We start from the raw sequence: 22280 nt of genomic DNA on the forward strand, positions 1-22280 counted from the left end.
AATAGAAGGAGAGTTTCTAATCAGCATGTGGATGTGGTAGTTAAAGGAGAGTCTGTTATCACGATACATGCCCAAGGCCTAAATGAGTGTGTTAACTTTATGTGGAATGTTTTCTATATGGTAAGCTATAAAGATATTAGATTTACAAAAGAGAATTATGCTGTATCTTTTGATAATACACCAAGTATGTGTTTAGTCCAGACGTTGCTTTGGAATTTGAGAATCAGAATGGAATTTGATAACAGCCCCCAGTTTGCAATAATCAGCAAATATAGTTAGCCGTAGTCCATTAATACTGACTTTTAGCTCAGAGAAATATATATAACAAAAGGAGTGGTCCCAGGAAATATCATTGCAAGACATTCCTAGAGATATTTTCCTCTGTAGAGCATATACCCCTGACCTTAATGGTATTATTTCTGTCTTGACAGCTGTTTACCTATCTAGTGAACTAGGTATGGGTTAAAGATGAGTAAGGAAAGTTTGTCAATAATCCCAGCATGAAGGGTAGTGTCAAAGGCCTTGTCAAGGTAATAATAAGCAGTGTAAACTATAATCATCTTATCCATGACATCAGTAACATGTTCAAAGTTCTCAACCAGGCTGAACAGCCATGATTGCATTTTACTAAGTTGAACTGCTGTGTATCCATGGATATACAGTCACACATATTATTGCTTATTGGTACACCTATAATATGCTCCATAGCTTTGCAAATAATATCAGTAAGATTACTAGGTCTGTCATTCACAGTATCAATAGTGGGAGCACCTTAATGCAAGTTCTCCACATCTTAAGGGTATAACCAGAGGAGAAACTTTGCCTGAAAAGCTCTTGGAAGGATTTTGCTATGTGGGACTCTATGTTTCTCTGCAGACATCGATGGATACTATCAGCACCCATGGAAGCAGTGTTTTTAATTTTGAAAAGTACCAAAAGCACTTTCTCCAAAGGGTGGAGGTGTGAGGCTAAATGGAGGGGATAGAGAAGATAGTGGGCGAAATGCAAATGGAATATAACTTGTCTGTAAGAATATTAGCAATATACTAAAATCAGACAAAGGGGTACCACTAGAAATAAGTTCAGCACTGAATTGTTGGTTACTTCTCAGCTTCCTAATATAGGTAAATAAAGGGGTCTATATTAGAACATCGAGGTTTAAAACCTTTGAATGTTCTAATATCGAACCCTACGGAGCAAAAGCTTAAAATATCGAAGCAACAGAAACCCAAAATCTTTCCTAGGGAAAGATTTTGGTTGTCTGTTTCTTTTGCTTCAATATTTTCAGCACTGTGGTGGAAAGTTACGGGTCGGGTTCAGGTAAGTGTGCGATTGTGTGGATGTGAGGGTTAGGGTGAGTTAGGTGAGTTAGGGTTAGGGAGCGGGTGAGGTGAGTGTCCAATAGTGATGGACCTTAGGGTTAGGGTTTGGGTTAAGGTAAGTGGATAGTTAGTGGTGTGTGTATAGTTTAGTGTAGGGTTAGTTGTAAGATTTTAGGTGTATGTGTGTGGATTGCTGTTTGTTTGGTGTGCTTGTGTTGTGTGTATGTGTTTTGGAACAGTGATTTTTTTCCCTAGGAAAAAAATCGCTGTTCTGATAGTTCGAGATTGTAAGCTTTCACTTACATAGGGTTGATTAATCACCGTTCACTTCTTTAAGCGGTCAGTGATCTAATATAGATCCAAATAAAGCCTTATGTTTGTCTTTGAATGAATTAAAATCCTAAATTCATAGTTGGCCTTACATTTCCTAATGGTAGGTTTGATGGACTTGCTTACAAGTTTTAAATCTTTTATAATGATGAAATGGACATCTGCTTGTGATAACCAGGTGCTTTTATTTTTTGTTATAGACTGCGTTGATATGGTACTGCCAAAATATGGGTATAGTTTCAAACTTGTCATTATGTTTACTCTGGACTGCTAAGGACACCTTAATTCATCTGTCCAAAAGGGAATAAAATTCATCCTAGAATTCAGTAAGCTTCTGTGTAGGAATAGCTTATTCCTGCACGGAAAAGACTGTTTAAGAGCAGCATGGCAGTGCGTATAGTTATGAAGGCGTGCTGCCTCTGCTCATAAATGGACATGGAGCTTGAACAGGTGCAGGGTGTGTCTGACAGCAGAGCTCTCACAATATACATGCCCCTGCACTCAAGAATTTCTGTTCGGCAAATACAATGAGCAAGAATGCTCATAGGGGTTTGTAGGGTTGCCAACTTTTTGATATTCAAGATCAGGCTGTTCAGCTTTATGATACACAAAGTAAACAAAACAAAACTCTTCATAATACGTTATGACATGTCATCTGTTTTATATACTCTGTAGGTGTGGTGCTTTTTTCATTATTAAAACAGTTTGGTTTATTAAGAAACTCAAATAAATAAAAGTGCTCAAATCCATGCAAATGCACATCTGTTTTTATTCTCTGTTCAGAGGAGTGTGACATCACTGGGTTATGTCCCTAAATCTATTAAATACCATTATTTCATATGTTGGGAGTATAAGTAATATGATTAATGAATTTTGTAAAAGTTAATAATTAAAGTAATTCTTACTGAAATCATCACGCCTTTTCTGTTTACATATTTAGCCAAAGTGGGACATTTTTGGTACAAACGTCAGATTTGGCAGGCCGAAACATACCAACGGCCAGTAGTCTTTGCCTAAATAAAAGCTTATTCTTGTAGCATTTTAGTTGCTTATTCTGTTTCGTATAGCATGTTGGTGTTTCATATACAGAATAACAGTTTTATGCAACTAGTACATAAACTATAGGAAATACTAGAAATGTTTTTTATCAAACAGATTAAATTTAACCGTAGCTGCGTGGGTTTGCCCATTGCTTACCTACACATACTGTAACTTAAATAGCACAAGAAGGTAAATAGCAAGATACATACAGCAAAGGCAGTACTGCAATAGTGTAGTGGTCAGAGCATTCACTTTGTAAACAGTCATTCCTGGTTCAATCCTCACTGTAATAGATTCCATTTTCCATGTGAAAGCAATATATGAACATTTTCTTTTCTGTATAACCTACTTAATAACATATATTTGTGAAATGGAGTACTACATTAAGTGCAGATGGGAGGTGTCATTGTAATAATGTGTTAAAATCCACAGATAAACACAAGTGCCCCATACAGTATACGTAGATATGAAGAAACAAAGTTATAATGTGTAATGAATGACAAATCCATGCCATACAGCAAATAGTGTAAAAAATGTATAAAGTGTCCAAGTCTACCACTTTCCTAAGACCCATGTTTCATTTCTTTTTAAATGAGTGCAGGGGTAAGTGGGAGTAAGCACTTTTAAGCAGCAGTAAGTGGGTTTAAGCCTGTTTGTGTGGGGGTAAGCAATGCCTACACAGGATAAGCAATTTAGAGGCTAACTGAGTGTGAGAAAATGTAACCAGAAGTTAGCATAGCTTACCGTCATGCAAACCTGCGCAAACCCACTTACAACTGCTTAAAAGTGCATTAATCACTCTGTATCCAACAGCCCTTGTTCTGCCTAGCAACAAAATAAACATCCCTTGATGGTCTTGAACCCTGTACACTATAGTCACAGCAGTTAACCAGTAAGCCATCACAGCTGTACATAAAACTGAGGTATACCCAAACAGATCCTCACTCTAGGAAAGGCACAATTTACATGTGAAAGGAATCTATAAACACTTTTATGTTGTATAACCTACTAAATAACATATATATGTGAAATGGACTACTGCATTAAGTCCAGATGTGAGGTGTCATTGTAATAAAGTGGTGAAATCCCCCAATAAAAACAAGTACCCCATACAGTATACGTACACATGAATCACGGATACTAAACTCATATATAACATGTAATGAATGATAAATCAATGCCAAACAGCAAATAGTGTGCAAATTTAAAAATAAGCAACGCTAAGCATTGCACACCTCTGCTTAACAGGTGTAAGCAATGCGTAGCCCAGCTAAATCGATTTGCCCATTGGTATGCCCCTTTAAGCAATGCCAACCTTAGGTAAGCAGGTTTGCCCAAAACTTAGCATTTTCAAAACTATCCAATCATGACAAAGTGCAGCAAATTGGCTCTATTTAAACCCCACAGGCAGGAATACATCTCATAACTGGTTGCAGCTTCCTCCTGTAGGCACAATGATTGGTGTCAGGGAAGGATCACACTTCCAAGTGTGGTGCTAGGGCATTCAAGAGTCCAAGGTCATGGCAGGGACTCCTGGTAAAAGACCATGAAGAGAGACTGCTGCAGGGCCAGTACCAGGGTTCCCAATATAAAGTGGAAGCCTGGGAACATCTTGCCAGTGACCTCATCATTGCCATTGGCATCCCTCGAACTGGTGAGCAGGTCAGGCATCACTATGCCGACCTGAAATGGAGGAAGAGGGAGCTCTTGGATCAGTGGATCCAAGAAGCTAGGCAGGGTGATGTCCTAGCAGTGTGCAAGTACTCATTCTACTAACTGTTTAATAATTGTCAGCTCATGTATATTATGGATAGGTATGGCTAAATATTTCTCTTATGTCTATGACAGCGGGAGCTGAGTGGGCTGTGAATCAGGAAGCCCATGCATGTACGCTGCAGACGCTGCATCGTGAGGCAGGTTAGTAATAATCTTGCATGTACTGTCATAAGAAATAATTCTAAAAGTAGTAGAAAGTTAATTGCCAGTATAAAATCTGTATTGTGTATGGGATGTAATGAAGAAACCAGACAATAAGGCAGGAAGAGTCTCATATAGGTTGTATGTAAATAAAAGGGTAACAGCCTGGCAATAAAGGTCTAACTCCTGGACTGCTTGTGTTTACTCTGGTATCATATGGTAATGTAGTATTGCATTCTCTTAATAGTACTGTTGTATTAAGCACTGTTCCCCACACTCTGCTACATAAATAAAATGTTTAGGAATGTCTGTATATGACTGTTGTAATCACAAGGTCATATTGTACAACTGAGGGAGACAGAAAACAGTGAAAAGATACACAACAAAATCCAAACAGCACATTCAACTGAGACGTTGTATTTCTAGCACACAGAGCTATGGCTCGAAGCCTGGGAGTGGTAGTAAGCTGTATGCAGAATCATACCCTTCAACTGTACAGATTTTGTCAGAAATTTCAGATAATTGGCTTAAATTTCCTGCCTGTCATCCAGTACCCTGGCAAATCAGTGGGATGATCCCAGAAGTTTATGCAGCAAATAATGGCATATAACTGATTGTCAGACATCATAAGCGTCAGACATATATCTATAAGAACAAACCTGTTACTCTAGCAACTCATCAAAATGTTATGAGAGTAATATACAAAGTATGTCCCATCTCTACCCCATGTTGTGAAGCTATGACCAGAGTGTGTGCAGTAACAGACTGAGACGTATGTGCATAATAATAACGTGGAATCTGGTAATATGTGTGGCAACATTCAGGTAGTGTTAACAAACATTCCCTGCACAGGTTCATAGGTTCATAGGTTCATAGGTAGGTACAAGGCTATTGGCCCTAGGGCCTATACAAGCCTAGCCAAAAAGGTACCCTGGCTTTCGCCACCCAAGAAAATTATTTTCTTGTGCCCCTGTCAAGCAGAACTACAGAAGTGAACCCCGGGGTGAATTTCCTATTACCCATCCAATCATCAAGATTTTTCTTGAAGAGTGTTAATGAGGAGCTCTGTTTGACATTGATAGGTAGTCTGTTCCAGAGTATGGTAAGTCTCTGGGACAGGAATCTATCCCTCCAGTATGTTCTGTTTATTGTGGTGACAAGGTTTAGGTCCCTAGAGCATGTAGCTTGGAGGGATTGGGATTTTTTTAAGTGGAGCATGTCAAACAGCTCTGGGTTTAACATAGCTTTGTATGTTAGGCAGAGATCGCCTCTGAGTAGGCAATATGCGACGGAGTAAAGCTGGAGTTTTTTGAGACGGTCTTCATAAGGCATCTGTTAGAGAAGTAATCCTCTTTGTGAGGTATTTTTGTGGCCTTTCCAGTTGTTGTAGATGTCTTGTGAGGCACATACCAAAACGGGCGTTGCACTCTATAATGGGTCTAATGAGTGATGAGTAGAGTGGAACAGTGACCTCTTTTTTTCTGGATGAGAAACCTTTTGTGATGAGGTGTGCCACGTAGAAGGATTTCCTGACCACTGTGGCAATGTGATTATCAAAGGAGAGACTACTGTCCACCTGTGTCCCAAGGTCTCTTATCAATCTTTCGGTGTTAAGTAGACCACTGCCTATGTGGTAGTGCATGAGTACAGAGTTTTTACCAAAGAGGATGACAATGCACATTTTGGCATTGAGCTTGAGACCATGTCTTTGACACCAAGCATCTGTCTCAGTGAGGCCCTTTTGTAGGATGTCCACATCATTAGGAGTTTCGATTATGGCTCCTAGTTTGCAGTCATCTGCGAATTTAGTTAGCCAAAGACCTGTCTTAGCCTGTACTTCAGAGAAGTAGATACCAAACAGGAGAGGACCCAGGCCTGAACCCTGTGGTACTCCACTTGTCACTGGTCTGAAGTCTGATTTGGAGTCTGCCACTTTCACGGTGTGGGTTCTGTCAGTAAGCCAGTTGGCAACCCATCTTGTGACATAGGGATTAATACCTAGTTTAGTGAGTTTATCTATAATTCCAGAGTGGGGGATGGTGTTGAACGCCTTGGCGAGATCTAGATAGGCTGTGTGAGCCACCTTACCCTCATCTATGGCTTTGGTGACTACTTCCAAGAAGTCTATCAGGTTTAGGAGACATGATCTGCCTTTTACAAACCCAGACTGTGTGGGGTCCAGAGTTTGGAGATCTCCAATGTCTTTGTTTATGAGTTCCATGATGATACGTTCCATGGCCTTGCAGATGAGGCTCGTCAGGCTAATGTGGCAGTAGTTCCCGGGGTCTGTTGTGGCCCCCCCCCCTTTGTGGAGTGGGATAAATGTCACGGTGCACCATTCAATGGGCACAAAGCCTAAGGTGAGGCTATGATTGAACATGGTACTTAGGTGGTGTGCCAGTTCATTCTGCAGTTCATGTAGAAGGCAGACTGGGATGTTGTCAGGTCCCATGGATGCTGTGTTCTTGGCTTTGGAGAATGAGGTTTTTACCTGTGCAGCTGTGATTACAGGAACTTTGCATTCTTCTGTTATAAAGATGGGCCCTTTAGGGGGTGAGAGGGGGGTAAAGTTAGCACTGAACCTATCTGCCAGAATGTTGGCAATATCAGTTGGTTCTGTATATTGAGATTTTTGACATAGCTATAGAATGCTTTGTGGTTGTCTTTAGAATCAGTGGCAATTTTGTTTTCATAACTAGCTTTAGAGGATTTTATGAGGGATCTCAGCTTCTTACTTAGGCTGACCAGGGAGTTCCTCCAATCGTGGGATTTTACTCTTTTTTGCAACAGTTTCTTTCTTCTGTTGTAGAGTTTGTTTATGGCAGAAGACCACCAGATTGGCTTCCTTTTTTTGAAGGATAGCATCTTGATTCTGTTAGGGATAACATGATCCATGCACTCGTGTAAGTGCTTATAAAGTGCAGGTCTGTCAAATAAGAAAACTGTACCTGGAAATAAAAGATTGAAATCCTGGACTGGTACTGTTTAGTCTGGTATTGTATGGCATGGTTAGTGTTGCAGTTTCTCTGAATAATAATGCATTACTCATCACTGTCACCAACGCTGTGCTACATAATAAAACTGGTTAGGAATCCCTGTATAAGACTGTTGTAATTGCAACGTCAGATTGTAAAACCACAGGAGACTTACAGACAGAAATCAGTGAAGAGATACACAGCAATATCTAAACAGCACACTCAACTGTGATGTGCACAGTTTTATTTTTAGCAGACACAGCCATGGTTCAAATTCTGGGAGTGGTAGTAAGCTGTATGCAGAATCATTTATTTATTTATTTACATTTGTTGACTGGGAGTGTCCGACTGGACGTAGGTCCATTTTCAGCAGAGGCCCGGGGAGAAAAGCTCCACAGTTAAAATATACAGGCAGTAGTTACATTGGATTTACATAGCAATTAACAATTTGATCAACATAGCAATTAACAATTACAAACATAGTTACAGATGAAGAACATAGTACATCAGTAGACAGCTAGAATCTTTATCATCTGTGAAGTACATACCAGACATTAACAATTGTTACAATAAGAAGTTCCTGCTATATAATCAGTAGTTAGGCTTATGAGCATCCGAGCTTGCTATAATCAAGGTAGTTAGTGGGGTGGAAAGAAAGGTAGTGGGTGGATGGGGTGGGTGATATTAGAGGGGGAGTTGCAAGGGCATAGCCAGCATGTTTTTAGGTGTGCTTTTAGTAAAGTTTTGAAGTGGGTGCATGATGGTACGGAGATAATTGTGGGTGGGAGGGAGTTCCATAATTTGGCTATGGCTCAAAAGAATAGTGCTTCTCCAGCACAGTTATTGGGTTTAGTGACCTGTAAGTGATTTTTGTTGCTGGATCTTAGTTGTCTGGTGGTGCGATAGGGTTGGAGTAGATTCTGGAGGGATGGGACTTTTAGTGGATGGTTTACTAGTTTGTGGGCGAGTGTGAGTTGATACCATTGAGGGAGGTGAGAGAGTTCAAGCCAGCCCAGTTCAGCAAGTGAGAGACAGTGGTGACTATGATAGGATGCCCCTGTTGCGAATTTGGCAATTTTGTTGTAGCAGGTCTCTAGCTTGTTTAGATTGCATTGCTTTAGGTTGGTATATATTGGAGAGGCATAAAGTAGGATGGAGATAAGGTGGGAATTTGCTACTGAAATCTTTACTGCTTTGGTGAGAAGTTGCTTATTTCTGTATAACGCTCCTAGTATTTTGTGGACTTTTTTATGGTCATGAATATGTGAATGTCAAATTTTAGTTTATTGTTTATTTCCACTCCTAGCAATTTGGTGTGTTCTGTTGGGTGTATGGTGATGTTGTCTTTTGCTGTGATGTTAAAGTGAGAGTTGTTTTGAGTATGTTTGGTGGGTTGGAAAATGAGTAGTTTAGTTTTGTTTGGGTTGAGTATTAATTGGGCATCGGATAACCAAGTTTCAACAGAGGAAAAGGCTTCCTGTGTGACTTTTTGCAGTTTGGGTAGGGACTGGGCTGAGCAGATAATGGCTGAGTCATCTACGTATTGTATGAGTGTGCCATGTTTGGTGGCAGAGACTAGATTATTGGTGAAAATAGAGAAGAGTAGGGGTCCAAGGATGGATCCTTGGGGAACCCCTATAGAGACAGGTAGTTGGGAAGATATGTCATTCTGCCATACAACGGATTGTTGGCAGTCAGACAAGAAACTCTGAAACCAGTTGGTGACTGATTGAGAGAAGGATAGGTTATTGAGGACAGAGATGAGTTGTCTGTGTGGGACCATGTCAAATGCTTTAGATAGGTCTAGGAAAGTAGCAGAGGAGAGGTAGCCATGGTTTTTATGTTGAAAGATAGTGTTAGTAAAGGAGAGTAAGGCAGTGGTTGTGCTATGGTTTGGTCAGAAACCATGCTGAGTATTGGAAAAGAGGTTGTTAGTAAGGAGGTAGCCTGAGACCTGAGAGTGAATGCATCTCTCTAGTATTTTGGAGAGTGGAGAGAGAATAGCTATGGGGCAGTAATTGGTTAGTTCTGTGGAGGGGCCGCATTTGTGGAGGGGAATTATATGTGATACTTTCCATAGTGTGGGAAAGTTACTTTCTGACAGAGATTGGTTAATCAAGATGGATGCTGGGTAGGGTAGAGCATCAGCTGCGATTTGTAGGTATTCACTTGGGAGGTTGCCTGCTGCTAATTTGGCGGGCTTAAGTTTAGTTAAGAGTTTTTTATGTTTGAGGTAGGGAAAAGAGAAAAAGAGAAGACAGTGGGGAGATTACTAGTTGAAGGTGTGGGATGGAGGGGAGGGGGGCTGTGTTGTCTAGCTTGTGATAGTATGATTTGTGTGAAGTGTGTGTTGAATGAGCTAGCAATATTTTCAGAGGAGTGAGGGATGTTAGGAGGAGGGGTACTGACTTTACCTGGGTGGAGGATGGAGTTTATGGAGGACCAGAATTGTTTGGGGTTGTACTGGGAGGAGTCTAGGGCAGACTGGTAGTATTGGAATTTGTCCTGTTTTATTAGCTTTTTGACTCTATTACGTAGTTCTAGGAATTTCTGTCTAGTTGGAGGGGGTTTTGGTTTTGCACCAGTGCTCCCAGGCTTTATCCCTGTTTTTCATTTCTTACTTAGTGGTTTTCTGTAGCCATGGTGGGTTGTGCTTTGGTTCTGGAATGTCTTATGGGGCATGGTAATTAAGGATGCTCAGGAAGGTAGTATTAAAAAATTCAACTGCGTCATCAAGACTGAGGTACTTTAGAGGATGCCAGTTACATTCTTTGAGGGATGAGATGAATGTGAGTGGGTTAAAGTTTAGTTTTTTTACATATTTGAGGGTAGATGACAGGTTTAGCTTGGTATAGGTATTTTTGAGTAGGAATGATGGGGAGTGATGACTGAAGCTATCTGATAAGCAGCCTGTTATATATATAACTGGGGGCTTTTACTGACTAGTATCCAATCCAGGGTAGTGTGCTTGTTGGAGTTTTTATTTATCCTGGTTGGTGACTGGACTAGTTGGGTAAAGCCATGAAGGTTTAGATAATGGGTTGGATGGTTGCCAGAAGAGGATTGCAAGTCAATATTGAAATCATCTAAAATTATAGTTTCTTGGGGGAGATAGTGGGTAGACCAGCTGAGGAGGTTTTCTAGTGGAGGGATGTTTTGGCCAGGTGGAAAGTAGCATCCAATTATGTTGATGGTTTTATTTTGGTTTATTTTGAGGTTGGTATATATTACTTCTTCATTGCCTGTTTGTGGAGCTGATGATTTTAAGATCTGGATGTTTAGATGCTGTTTAAATATTATAGCTACACAGTCTCCTTTCTTGTTTAGCCGGTCTACTCTTAGTATGCCGTAACAGGTAGGGAGGATTTTCTCACAGATAATGTGAGGTTTTAGCCAGGTTTCTGTCAGGGTGACTATATCTGGGGAGTAGAAGTCTATGGTGGCATGGAGTTCATGGACCTTGTTGGATATACTTCTAATATTTAGGCTTAGTAGAAGGAAGTCACTTGGCTTTTTATTGGCTGTGATTTGGGAGAAGTTGTGGTTTCTAGTCTGATTATGAGAAGTGGGGTTGGAGATGGTGGGGCCAGGGTTGGGGGTGGATGTCTCCACTTAGGGCTAGTTTTGATATGCATGAGGTTATTAATTTTCTCAGTTTTTGAATGTGTTTGTTTATTAGGGAAACTTTATGATTGTGCTCTATGGGTAATAGGTATGGTGGGAGGGTTACTATGTTAAGTTGCAGGAATGCTTTTTGTTTGAGTAATATAGTTGATAGAATATGTGGGGGGTGCATAGGGATGGTTCTTGAGTTGGTGGGAGGGGAGCTGAGTGAGGGTGAGACATGAGTGGTGATGTGAGTAGTAGTACAGTGGTAGTGGTTGAGTGGGGGAATGATGGAGTTTTGGTAGGATGTAAGATATGCAAGGAGAGTGCATGCAGTGAGCATAGGTATGGTATGCTTATACATGTTAGCTGAGGAGGAGTGATAGTTGTGGGAAGATGGAGGAGGTAGTGTTGGGTTTAGTGCCGTGGTTGGCTGTTGGAAAGATGGGAGGGGTTTGCGTGTGTAATAAAGGGAGGACCAATGGGGGCGGGAGGTAATTGGGGGCAGGGTAGGGAGCAAAGCAGGCAGAGACCCTGTTAGTTGCTCTTATGAGGGGGCTGGAAACAATCAGGTAGAGTAAACTGATAAAAGAACATATGATAGTGAATGTGGAGACTCAGGTAAGATTTTCCTTACTCTTAAGCTAAAATGGAATTTACTAGTAAAATTTGTTAAATCTTAGTAATGTACTTATGTTACTGTGATTCTATTCTGAAGTGTGGAGCTTTTCTCCCCAGGCCTCCACTGAAAATGGACATACATCCAGTTGGACTAGCCCGGTCAAAAAATGTAAAATAAATAAAATAAAAATAAGGTAAGCACCCTGTATTTCCATGAACAGTCAGTTAGCTGTGCCCCATTTCAGGAGTTTTAGTAAGTTTTATGGCAGGGCTGAGTATAAAGTGCTCAAAGGGTGGTTGTAGTTTTAAAAATGGTGCCTGTCACAGGTAATATTTATTAACTTTGAGATTGGCTTAAGGTAATAAACAGGGAAGGGGAGGGCGAGAACAAGGGTGTGAGCAGGCAGTTCTTTTGTACTGCTGCTAATGAGACAAGATCAAGCAAAAACAAGTTTGTGTTTACAAAACAATCAGAATTGACCAAGGACTGCTCTGAAGCTGTAAGTCATTTCTTAGCCATTTCTCAGGGGGAAAAACAGGATAACCTTGTATCAATAGGCTACTGTGGTCTCAATTTAAATTAACAAACACACGGTATTTGATCGGGTATGGATACTATTTGCTAACAGAAGGGAATAAAAGAGAAAATGAAAGATGAGTGTGTGTGTGTGTGGGGGGGGGGGTGCTGCTTACAAGCCAAAGCAGAGTGCATTCCAGCGGATAATGAATATTACCTCAACCAGGTAGACACATACTCAAAGTTAACTTTAGCTGTTTGTGTTTGCAGACAGTACAGACCCGTACTGCGCTTTTCTTATAACAATGTATCCACCGGTTGGATAAAAGATAAAGGTGGTACCGCATACTTACAGTGGTGTTAGGTAGCACTTTTGAGATAGTAAAGATATACTATAAAGATTACAAAAAACAAACTGAGAAAATAGCTACTGCATACGGGAAAATATGTCTTGGATCAACAAGTAGTATATGCAAATACTGAGCCAAATGGAAAAACACATCAGTGAGAAGGGACCTCAGCTGACAGGTATGCAGTCACAGATAAAAAATAGAGTGAGCAGCACTCTGTCTTGGATCTCTAATGTGATTCTATCCACCAGTAACAGCACAATTATATATAAATAATTAGACACCAGTATAAGCTGTCTACATGCAACACATATACATGAATAACATTAGTTAACAAGGTGCAGCTATGCAAATAGACCATACTATTATACTAAAAACAACTTGGTGCAGACAAACACAATTAGATGTCTAACACAATTCAGCATAAATAAGCATATACAGTTGCAAAACACTTACTGGAGAGACACTGAGCTCCTCATGGGGCCTGTAGCTGACTGGATTGTAGTTTTAAAAATGATGCCTGCCACAGGTAATATTTATTAACTTTGGGATTGGCTTAAGGTAATAAACAGGGAAGGGGAGGGAGAACAAGGGTGTGAGCAGGCAGTTCTTTTGTACTGCTGCTAATGAGACAAGATCAAGCAAAGACAAGTTTGTGTTTACGAAACAATCAGAATTGACCAAGGACTGCTCTGAAGCTGTAAGTCATTTCTTAACCATTTCTCAGGTGGAAAAACAGGATAACCTTGTATCAGTAGGCTACTGTGGTCTCAATTTAAATTAACAAACACACAGTATTTGATCAGGTATGGATACTATTTGCTAACAGAAGGGAATAAAAGAGAAAATGGAAGATGAGTGTGTGTGTGTGTGTGTGTGTGTGTGTGTGTGTGTGTGTGTGTGTGTGTGTGTGTGTGTGTGTGTGTAGGGGGGGGGGGCTGCTTACAAGCCAAAGCAGAGTGCTCTCCAGGGAATAATGAATATTAGCTCAAACTGGTAGACACATACTCAAAGTTAACTTTATCTGTTTCTGTTTGCAGACATTACAGACCCGGTCATCCGGCTAGATCATACCCTTCAACTGTACAGATTTGTTCAGAATGTTCAGATAATTGGCCCATATCAGCTGCCTGTTACCCTGAACCCCTGGCAAATCAGTGTGATGATCTCTGAAATTTAGGCAGCTTTTAATGACATATAACTGACTGTCAGACCTGTAAATAATTAGAAAATGTATATGAAAACAAACCTGTCAGTAGCAACTCACCAAATGTTTATGAGGCAATTGTTAAAATATGTCCCAGTTCCACCTGCATGTTGTCAAGCCTTGACCAGAATGTGTGCAATAAGAGATTGAGAGGTATGTGTATAACATCAACCTGAAATCTGGGAATATGCGTAGAAACAGTCAGGTAGTATTAACAAACAATACATCCACAGGTCTAGCAGGTAAGAGGTTTATACTGCAGGTGTAACACAGTTCATGTATATAGTTGTCTACAAACATACCACTGTCCAAACTAAGGCCATAGGGTAGTGTAATAATGACTAAGAAAGTAGTGAGAACTACAGGGATATATAGGTTGTTAATTGACATCTCTCTCTCCCTCCCACCATATCTGCAACAATAATCTAAATACACAACTCAATGGGTATGTGTACAATTAAATCGACTATTTGGGCATATGTCCTATTGTTTGGTAAATATTGAAATGTGTTTCTATGCATGTACCATGTTGAAATGCTTCCACATTGGTGGCATGCTGGCATCAATGTAACCTGCATGCTGTTCTAATGGCCACTGCGGTTCCATATATGCATGTGCTCTGTTTGCTATGCAATTGATCCATATATGGTATTTTGGGTTAATGGAAATATCTATGCATGCTGTTATACCTAATCCTGGAATGTGTTGACTATTACTAACCCACATATGTTTTAAAATTGAAACACCATAGCACGGTTGGGAAGGCCGGTCCCAGCAGACCCACCTCTCCCACCTCATCTGGCCATGGCACCGAGCACCAGCACATCTGGTGCCCACCCTGGGACCTCCTCATCACTGGTCCTGCACCACCTTCGGCTGGAACCACCTCAGGGGATGGGGCTCAGCTACGCCAGCTTGAGGACCGCGTGGTGCATTTAGAATGCCAGCCTGTCCCTCCTACTCAGCCCCCAGCACAGACACCTTTGGGGCCATGAAGGTGCAGTGGTGACTGCCCATGAGTGGGGACCTCAGTCCCACTGTTTCAATTTGGGGGCTCATGGGCTTCTGACTTCCAAACACCCTTCACCATCCAAGGTGTTTACTCCCCCATGTGTCATATACCACTCCGGTATGCTGTCTCATTTGTCATCCTACCCAAGCTACCTCTCCAAATATACCTACTATCCTTCCTCAACATCCCACTCTCACCTTAATAAAAAGAAAAAAGGGCAATCTGTTCCCCCCAAAAAATCTCGCCCCATACATAGCTGTCCATTTTGCACACATGTCCACTGGATACATGTAATCTGGTCTGCTTGGCTTCACAATGTATTATTGTTGTCCTCACCCCTCTCTCAGGGGTTTGAGTGTTCCAACTCTACCTCCAAATCAGTATATATGCACAGCTGTTGCTGTAGAAGAAATGAGCAGCTATGGACCTTCTCTACACCTGTCCTCCACATCCCTACCTATTTCCCTATTGTCTTTCCCTCTTTGTGCCCCTTTTTCACCACTTTCCTATCACCCCCCTTTTTTTTTTAAAGAAATTAGCATGGGGTAAGCAGTTTTAAGCAGCAGTAAGTGGGTTTAATCCTGTTTGCATGGGGGTAACTAATGCCTACACAGGATAAGCAATTTAGAGGCTAACTGACTGTAAGAACATTGAACCAGAAGTTAGCATTGCTTACCATCGCACAAACCCGCTTACAACTGCCTTAGTTATTCTGTATTCAACAGCCCTTGTTCGGTCCAGCAACAAAAAAGAAATCAGTCCTTGCAAATTTTGAATTCAGGACCTTGCACACTATAGCCAAAGTGAGTTACCACTAAGCCATGGCATATATAAATAAGTCTGAAGTTATCTCAAACATATCATCCAGCACACTCATTCAACAGTAGAGGAAATGTATTTATATATGTAGATTTATATATACATATATCTATATATATATATATATATATATATATATATATATATATATATAGATATAGATATATATGCCGCGGTGGTACAGCGGTAGTGTTGTTGCCTCACAACAAGAGGTTCTCCTGGACGATTCTCGACTGGATTGCCTTCTATGTGGAGTCTGCATGTCCTCCCCACGGTCGAGTGGCCTTTGAAAGACATGCGTGAATGGGCGTACCTTCTCTGAAGGTTGGCCGTCGGGCTGGCAACTCGGCACCATAAAAAATTGACTGACAATCATTAGCGGACCGGAGTTCTACTGTGGCGACCCCTAACCAGGAAAAGCCGAAAAGACAAACAACAACATACATATCTATATATATATATATATATATATATATATATATATATATATATATATATATATATATATATATATATATATATATATATATATATATATAGATATATATATATAGCAATATATATATGTAAACAGATATATCTATGTATATACATATATACATATATATATAAATATATATATATATATATATATATATATATATATATATATATATATATATATATATGAGAACACAACAAATACATATATGACCAAAGGCACCGTTAATGGGGGTGAGGGGGCCTAATTTAAGTATCTCTTGTAATTGTTGATGTCATCCCCTCCCCCACAGCCAAACAGATCTGCCTTGCAAGACAATACCAACACTTGCAAGTTCCATACCTAAGACCCTACACTACATAGCCACAAGAAGTTAATAGTAATCCATCTCACCTGTACGATGTCAGGATGGTATTAATAAGCTATCATGCAGAACAGTCTGTCTACCATAGGGAATGTACAATGTGGAAGGAGTAAACATTGCAATGATACACACACACACACACACACACACACACACACACACACACACACACACACACACACACACACACATATATATATACATATATATATACATATATATATATATATATATATATATATATATATATATATATATATATGTACCTATAAATACATATATATGTATATATACATACACACACATATACATATATTACTACGTATAGATATGTATAGGAAGATACATATTTAGAGGGTGCACAGCATATGGAACAGCCAGTATTCCTACAGTTGCCACCTTTTAAAATGGACAGTGTTTGAGTCTCTCATACAAAAGACAATTATTTCATGAAACATATGCCCACAGAGAAGTCAAAGGATATGACACCACAGACAGATTTGCATACATAAGAAATTTTATTTGTGTACTATTTCAGTTGTATATGCCATGTCATATAGCTGTTAGGTGTTTGAAATACATACTAAATGAGTAATGCAACTCTCAAGCAAAACATTTTATACAGTAATCTGAAAGCATAACATATGTGGCTGTCCAGGCCAAGGCGTTCAAGTAGTACAACAGTAAAGAAACACTGGCCCAGAAGATAAGCATCAATAAGCAGTAAGTAATTGTAGTTCAGTAGCCTCCAATTACACTCTGCACTCAACCCCTAGCCAGGAAAGAATTAAGTTGTCACAATGAAGATGTATCTGTTACATAACAATGCTTAACATAAAACATCACTATCACACTGACAAACAGAACAGTCTGTAAGACAGTAAGCACTAGCCTACCAATGTTCCCAAGGTGAAATGTATGAAAATGTACACCCATATACCTTAAGGTGTCTTACAACTGATATCCCTCACATGTTGTAACAGCCTAGGTTATATATGGTGCATACCCCTCCACCATAGACTGACTTACAGGGGCATATAACAGTGTTACATACACTGACCTCTGGACTGTACAAGGACACACATGTTTTGTCCAGCTGTATCTCACATATATATGGACTCTACCCCACAATATGTGTGGGGACCACAGCATCACTGGAATGATGGCAGGAATGGCAGCATGACATAATCATAGGCCACCACTTAACAACCTCTTACTGCATGTCATATGGACAAAGCCTGGTATATAGGTGGAGGACAGAGGCTGGAACACAGGGCCATATTTGCAATATTGTTGTTATACACTGAGAAAGTTGCTGGTGTTACATTATTCTTTGCAACATACCCTTATTCAGGAATATGAAGTCAGAAACACAAATGGATGTAGCCATGTACTGATAGCACTCAACAGACAGAATGCCAGTGATATTTCTGAGACAAGACCTGTATGGTGGACAGACAAAACATAACAGTCAATCCTCTGGCCATCATGTGGATAAGCCCACAGTTGAGCGATATGCAGACAGACTGCATTCAAAACCCTGTAAAATCAGCGGTATACAATGCATATAACAACACTACTCACACTGTCTGTAGGTCTGGAACTTTATACAAATATGTAGTTGGCCTGTGTCTGCAAGACCTGCTGTAACAGGTATTGCTACCTGCTGTCTGTAACACTGCTGCCCACACACAGGAAGGATGTCCTCCATACAGGAAAAGTAAAGGGGCAATGCCCACATGATTTAATAATTTATAGTAGTGGTTTGCCATGACAGTGGTAATTGGAAGTACTATACAGCAGGCTGCATGCAGGTAGCAAGTGGTAGACACTGACTGGTGAAGAGGCCATCACTTGATAATGTGCATCACCTACAAAATCCATGCTGCAATCTATTCAAAGCAGTTCAATCCCTGTAGTAGAGAGAGAGAGAGAGAGAGAGAGAGAAACAAGCAAGCAAACAAACAACCAGTAAATAAAATGTTGTTCAACAACTGAACGTACACACATCCCAAGCTAACTAAGAAGACACATCAAACTATATCCAGAAGAGAAGACAATCCTACAACAGGTTTGTGAAACATATATACATGTAACTGAATGTAGTACTTGGTCTATAATAATGGGATAGGTGATGTGGAATGATTTATATGTGCCATCAGGAGTTGCTGTAATGATGTCCTGCTAAACAAATGCTATGGACAATAGTGTCTGTCCATGTGGGCAGTGGGCCATACCTGTCAACTTTGCAGATCAGCATTGAATGACAAAATGTAAGCCATCATAGTGTGTGTTCTGCACCGCAAGACATGTATATTAGTGTGGCCAATAGCTGGTGGTGGAAGTAATGCCGTTATGATAGACACATGAGTTTCAGAGCCAACCACTTGCAGGACAGTCATGTTAATGTGTAATGTAGCATGCACAAACGCCATAAGTGTGCAATAGGCTTACCTGCAATCTGTCCCTGTATATACCCCCTAATGTTAGGCTGTGTCCACATGTGACATCTGTCTGTGTTGTAGCAAGGCAGAACAGTGCAGCTGTGAAGGAAGGAGAGTTAGAGAGTGTGGACCTGATGTTTGAATGTACCCTATATATATATATATATATATATATATATATATATATATATATATATAGATTGAGAGAGAAAGAGAGAGATAGAGATCTGTATATATATATATATATATATATATATATATATATATATATATATATATATATATATATATACACACACACACACACACACACACACACATGTATGTCTACAGATATACAGACACACACACACACACACACACACACACACACACACACACACACATATATATATATATATATATATATATATATATATATATATATATATATATACATAAATATATAAATACATGTCCCCACTGTTGAATGACAGCGCTGCATGATATGTGTGAGAGAATATCACACATACCAATACACATATATATACAGCAGTACATGATTGCGAAATGGACAGTTATGTCTGGTGTGAAATTCATGTTGGGAATACATTGCCCTTGTTTGTGAAGGTGGGGTTGGTATTTTGGGGAAGGATAGTAAGTATATTTAGGGAGGTAGGTTGGGTTGGGAGACAGACAAGACAGCATACAGGGGCGGTATATGACACGTGGTGAGTAAACACCTTGGATGGGGATTGGTGTTTCAAATGTGGAAGCCCATGAGCCCCCATATGGAAACAATGGGATCAAGGTCCCCACCCATGGGCAATCACAACAGCATCTTCATGGCCCTGAAGGTGCCTGGGCTGGGGACTGAGCAGGAGGAGCATGTGGACCCTGTGATTGTGTACTGAGGGCCTCAACGTGGTGTAGCACATCCCCCATGTCTCTGTGGAGCTCCCTATGCACCAGACCATGGACCTGAATTCAGGTGACAGGATCCTGTCTCTGTGTGCTCCTGGGGGGGCAAACGCCATCCCCTGAGGTGGTTCCACCTGAAGGTAGTGCAGGACCAGTAGATGCTGAGGTCCCAGGGTGGGTCACAGATGTGATGTGGCCTGGTAACATGGCCAGATGAGGTGGGAGAGGTGGTTCTGCTGCAACTGTCCTCCCAAACATACTATTGTGTCACTGTTATAGAACATATGTGGGTAGCAATAGTCCACACATTCCAAGATTATGTCTAACAGCATGCATAGATATCTGCATTAACACAAAACAACAGATGTGCAGCAGTCACATAGCAAACAGAACCCATGCATATATGGAACCATAGTGGCCCTTACAATGGCATGCAGGTGACATTGTTCATAACAGGCCATCAATTATAGTGTTTTAACATGGAACATGACTACAAATACATTGCACAAATTGTTGTACAATACGATATATATCTCAACAGTAAGTCTGCTGTAGACATACCCATTAAGTTGTGTGATCAGATTGTTCTTGCAGATATGGTGGGGGGAGACAGAGATGTGTATTAACAACTATTATATCCTTGCAGCATGAGGTCCTCAGTCATGTTTCCCTGTTTATGTCTTTCAAGCAAAATGTCCCAGGAGAGACTTCCAATTTGCACACCCCAGGAGAATGACATCATCATCATCACATACCTGGTGCAGCACTACCACACCCTGTTTAGGTGTACAGCCCATAATCTGCAGGAGAGGACCACCCTGTGGAATGATCTTGTCCACAGGGTAAATTATGTCAGCCTGGATAACTGCAGTTATGAGCAGGTCCGACGTGTACAGATGTACTCCACCATGCCCATCAGCGTGCTGCTGGGGTTATGAGGGACCAGCTTGCCACAGGGGGGATGGGTCATGCCATCCAGCCTCCCAACGCATGCTGAGGAGCTCCTCACCAGCCTTGGGGCACCTGCCCACCCACAAACACAAGTCCAGGCAGAGAGAATGGTGGAGATGGGTGCTACCCACACAATGGCTGAGGAGCATGCAGGTAAAGCCACAGGGCACATCAGTAGACCACTGTTGTGTATCCATCTGCATATGTAGAGTTTAATCATGCATATGTGAGATGAAATATATATAGTCTGTTGCTGCATTGTAGTAATAAACAGATGTGCATAATCTGTAGTATTGTGGGTTTGTACTGTTGATGTACTGTAATGCTGCTCCCACCTTGTACCAATGCCACATGTGTGGCTACTGACATCACATATCTCACACAACTATGTGGGCCCCTCTGATATACCTCCGGGGCAGCAGCCTGTAACTGGTGAGTATGGTGTTTGTTCAGGTTTGCCAATACACCAGTCATGTTATGGCCATGGCATATTCCATGTACATATTTAACACACCTACCCATAATGCATGCTGTACATGTTCACTTAGTGTTACTGTTAACTGCACTGCATGACAGTGGTCACCATGGTAGCGTATCTGATGGGCATGTAAGAGTCCTGCAATATAACTAACAACCTGTCATTGCAAGATGTGTGCACAGAGATGAACATAATTTTTGGGACAAATGGCCTATATTAGGGACATGTCTGAAACATCACCATTATACAGTGCTACAACAGTGTATATACCACTATTACAATGGCAATTGTTACAGATCTACACTACAGCATATCACAATACTGCATTCCACAACCCTTACAACCTGTAATGTGGTCCTAACATGAACAATGAATGTTTAATATGGAATCCTATGTTTGGAGAGCAAATATGGGGAATACATACCTTCACAAACACTGGAAGCGTATGTGTGCATACACTCCAGATAACATATTGTAGAAGCATCTTATGAGGTACTGACAACATGCACTCTTCATGAGTATGGACCTTCCAGCAAGTACAGGTCCTCAATATCACACCAATAAATGGACTGCTGTCCAAGAAGTTTGGCCATCAAATGTGCCCACTTACCTGCAACAGAGGCATCTGTGGCTTGCACACATCTTACAAGCCATGGAATGGATCCCATACCTAACAGGTAGCACCCAGGAGTTGGACATGTAGCCCTACCTTACCATTGCATATACCATGGCAAACAGTGCAAAGAGCCATGTATGTGGAGAGGATGTATGGGACAGGATTAATGTAGAAAATAAACAGATGGCCATTCAAGATAGATGAAGACACATGTTGCAAACTGGTAATGCAGGTTGCCTAGTAGCATGCCACAACACTGAGGGAGTTGCAAGAATGTCTAGCAAGTACTGGCTGTGCAGTACCTATGTCAGCAATTGCCTGAACACTGC

The sequence above is a fragment of the Protopterus annectens genome, chromosome 1.part0, assembly GCF_019279795.1.
Source record: "Protopterus annectens isolate FY-2018-M chromosome 1.part0, PAN1.0, whole genome shotgun sequence".
Lineage (NCBI taxonomy): Eukaryota > Metazoa > Chordata > Ceratodontiformes > Protopteridae > Protopterus > Protopterus annectens.